The sequence below is a fragment of the Tenrec ecaudatus genome, chromosome 4, assembly GCF_050624435.1.
Source record: "Tenrec ecaudatus isolate mTenEca1 chromosome 4, mTenEca1.hap1, whole genome shotgun sequence".
NCBI lineage: Eukaryota > Metazoa > Chordata > Mammalia > Afrosoricida > Tenrecidae > Tenrec > Tenrec ecaudatus.
Window position 1 is genome coordinate 198,469,786 of NC_134533.1, and position 4,453 is coordinate 198,474,238.

General features: G+C 40.6%; 1 pseudogene; it reads left to right on the forward strand.

The window, feature by feature from the left end:
- The first annotated feature begins 2,102 nt into the window (after nt 1-2,102).
- On the forward strand, nt 2,103-2,882 carry LOC142446150 (cardiolipin synthase (CMP-forming) pseudogene; annotated as a pseudogene).
- The last annotated feature ends 1,571 nt before the right edge of the window (nt 2,883-4,453 follow it).

The window sequence follows — 4,453 nt, forward strand, 5'->3', positions numbered from 1 at the left end:
CTCACCTCAATGGTCACCTGTTAACTTCCCTAATAATTATCTTATGAGTGAGTATCACTTGTGAATTCTGTGTGGCCCTTGCAATGAATTACTGAACCCAGATGACAGGTAGAGCTGTGGGAGGGACAGCTGGTGTCCAAATTAGTAGGAATGTTGGAGGTAGGACATGCCTGAGTTCAGCTATAGAATTCGGCCTTGGGCAATGCCGTTGGGGAGTGTGATTCCCCTCCCTGCTTGCATGGCTGGAGGAGGTCAGATGCTGTCCTCACATTACCTTTTTCTCAAATAGTTTCAAGTTATTAGTCCCATGTTGACTTTTATTATAGGAGTGAATCTCTAAATCAGTGGTTCTCAACCTTCCTAATGTCATGACCCCTTAATACAGTTCCTCATGTTGTGGTGTCCCCCAACCATAAAGTTATTTTCCTTGCTAATTCATCACTGTCATTTTGCTACTGTTATGAATCGGGCAACCCCTGGGAAAGGTTTGTTCGCCCCACATAGGGGTCTCAACCCACAGGTTGAGAACCGCTGCTCTAAATGAATTCCAAGGTGGGCCAGAGTATACTGGCCCATCGTCTTCCATTGAACTGGGCAGAATAATGTCCAGGCATACAGTTTATCACATGGGTTTGATTTGTATGTGTATTGTTGAATGGAAACTGATTTACTCTGTAAACCTTCATCAATTAACAGAAAGTTAGATGAATTCTATGACATGACTCATTACCATCCAGTCAATTCTGATCCATAGCAACTCTATAAACCTAGGTATAACTGCCTCAGGAGACTGTAACTCTTTATGGCGATAGAAAACCTTATCTTTCTCTTGAGAATTGGCTGGTGGTTTCAAACTGCTGACTTTGCAGTTAGAAGCCCAAATTGTAACCCACTAGGACTCCAGGGCTCCAGTCAAATGACATGTGACAGTTACAAAACAGAAGACGAGAACACAAACAAACCTCCATACCTTCAATTTGTAAAAGTGTACTATGAAACACAGAAAATAAGTCAGTTGTACGATAAAAGAAAACTGTAATGTAATCAAGCATGTTCGCCACAGAAATTTAAAAGTGAACAAGATTAAAAGATCAAGGGAACAAGATTATATGATTTACACAGATGTCAAAAAGGAATTTGCAAAATCTCAACACCTATTCAACAAAATTTAATTTTTAAAGAGTCTTAAAGCTGGAAGGAGCCCTGGTGGTGAGAGGTTATGGTTGTTCAAAGTCAATGTCAAGTCATAGCAGCCCCAGAAGACAGACTTGAACTGCCCCAGGTCTCCAACGCTGTAACCCTATGGAAGCAGTCAGTCTCATCGTCCTCCCATGGAGTACCCGTGGTTTCAATGGCCAGTCTGGTGGTTATCAGCCAAGTTGCTTAACCTCTGTGCCACCAAGGTCCTGGTGAAGCACCAGAACCCTCGTATTCCCTTTCAAGTCAGATATGGAATAAAAGTATTCCCCTATCACAACTGTGACTTAAAATGAATATGTCAGTAGTAGCTATTACAACCAGAAAAGAGAAATAAAAGGTATTAAAAGTAGAAAGGAAGAAAACCTATCTGAAAATTATTTGATTATATACTTAGGAAAAAAAATATGGTAATATGCTAAGATAATGTGGTAAGGTGGTGCGTTACAAATAGATATACGTACAATCAATACTTTCCCTCAAAATAGCCAACTAGGACCTGCATACCTTGGAAGAAAAAGTCCCGCAGTAGCCATCAAAAGATACTGAAGTTAAATGTAGCATGAAATGTGTAATGACTATACTAAGAGTGCTTTAAAATTATACAGAGGTACAAAATACTACTTGAATTACTGGGAAGGTGTACCTTTTCCTTTCTTAGGAAAATTCAGTACTGTTTTGATTTCAATTATCTCCCTTAAAATGTAATGTGACTGCAATCAAAATTTTAATAGAATTTTGGAGAGCTTGACAAGTACAATTTTGAAGTTCATGTGAAAAAAAGTACATCGGCAAAGCATCCGTCCTTGGCGGCTCCGGGCCACCTGTATAAGCGGAGCGTCCGGGGTGTGAAAACTAGTACGGAGGCAGGGGTTGCCTGCGTTCCGTGGGCTGGCCGGGACTTGATGCAGAGGCGGCTGGCGGGTGCGCGGCTTGTGGGGGGCCCTGCGCGGCGCCACCTGGGCGCGGCGGGTGGTGGGGCGTGGCCGGGCGAGGGGCGCTGGGGGGGGGGGGCCACCTTCCCTGCTCAGGTCGCGCCCGCGGGCCCACTGCTCGGGGCGCAGGGAAGGTGGCCCCCGGATCTGCAGCCCAGGCCCCGGCCCGCCGGCCGGTATGAAAGCCCCTGGACAATCCCAAATACGTTGTCAATGACAAGAATTGGCTTAGCCCCAGTTTTGGGCTATTTGATTATTGAAGAAGATTTTAATGTTGCATTAGGAGTTTTTGCATTAGCTGGGCTAACTGATTTGTTGGACGGATTTATTGCTCGAAACTGGGCCAATCACAAATCAGCTTTGGGAAGTGCTCTTGATCCACTTGCCGACAAAATCCTATGCAGACCTGATTCCAGTTTCACTTACTTTTATGATAATTTCAAGAGATATACTGTTGATTGCTGCCGGTTTTTATGTCAGATATCGAACTCTTCCAACACCGAGAACACTTGCTAAGTAGTTTAATCCTTGCTATGCCACCGCCAGGTTAAAACCAACATTCATCAGCAAGGTAAACACAGCAGTCCACTTGATCCTGGGAGCAGCTTCGCTAGCAGCTCCGGTTTTCAATTACGCTGACAGCGTCTATCTTCAGATGCTGTGATGTTTCACGGCTCTCACACGGCTGCCTCCGCATACACTTACTATCGTTACGGTCGGAAAGCAGTGCCGGTGATAAAAAGCAGATGAAAGCCATTCATTATCACTAGCAAGGAAGCGATGGACACGTCGTTGGTGCCAGCGCCACTCGGAAATGTGAAGGAGTTTTTCCGTGTTGGTGTTCAGCTTGAAAAAGGACTTGTCAGAACAAACCGTGTCTTTCAAATTGAAGTCGTGTGCATTGAAAGTAAGCTTGATCATGGGCATATGCGGAATTTCCAGTGTATTTTTAAATACAAATAAAACTATCATTTAGAATTGTTTGTTTCCATCTTAGGTTTCTTGATTAATTTGTAAGATGCCAATTATTCCAATGATTGTCAATCACATTTTAAGATATTTAAAAACTAACCAGGCCAGAGCATGGAAGCTGGAGCTGCTATTTCTCTACATAGACCTTAGTAACTCGCAGAACACTCGGGAAGCTCGGGCTTTAGATGCAGCTCCACGGTTGTGTTTGATCCGAGATCCGGCTGCACAATGCAGTTCTTCATCATGGAGTGTATTGGCAGAGTATAGATTGCCTGGCTGCGAATGAAATAAAGTTGTCAAGAGATTTAAAATGCATGAAGTTGTGGGAAAAAAATAAATGAGTTCAAACTAAATGTGAGGAGTTTCAAAATGTTCATGGAAAAATGTCGTTTTCCTTGAATTCCATTTTTCCTTGAGTTTTTTTTTGTGAAGCCCCTCTCTTGTAGAGGCATTTCTGCTCAGTAGGGACTTCCAGTTTCTCAGGTGCTTAATAGTGTCTGTATCAGGCTCACAAGTAACCAAGGTAGTTAGAGGCAAGAACGTGTCCATTACCCCTTCCATCCGGGAGTCGATGATTTGTGTCACACTCCCCACGTGTGTCTCTCTCATAGCAATGTTTGTATGATATTTGGAACTCAGATTCCTGTGATATGTAAATAATACGAAACTGTGTATTTTTCAACGATTTTTTAAACTTTGGGGTATCTTTTGTTTTTGTTAAACTATTAAAGTCGTAAAAGAACAACAACAAAAAAAGTACATCTATGAGAATATACAAGAAAATTCTGAAGAATAAAAGTGGAATGAGACTAGTATTGAAAAGTATAGCTCTGCATAGGAATGCCCATAATTAAGCTGTTCTGTGTTGATAAAATACAACTTTATAATCACATATTATTATTAATAAAATTATAGAATTAATAAAACTTTCCTGCTCATAAAATATAAGAGCTTAATTATATATTCAAAGAAATACAAGCTTTAATATATGATAAAGGTGGTATCTCAAATCAGAGAATGAATTATTCAATAAATCATATAACCACACTGTATAATAATTTGAAAGATTAAAAATGTGATATAATCTTTATATAAATAAATATAAATATTTACCCAGAACCAATAAAATGATCAAATAAATATAGTTGTATATTTCAATTCTTTTTAAATGAAAAAGACCTTGGTAAACCTAACGGAAACAGCAAAAACCATAGAAGAAAATAATGATAAATTAGGCTACCTGAAAATTCAATACTTTTATGTGTATAAAACTTCCAAAGGCACAGGAGGAAAGTCAAGGGATATAGAGGAAAGAGTTAGGAGGCAAAGGGCATTTATAGAGGTCTAGA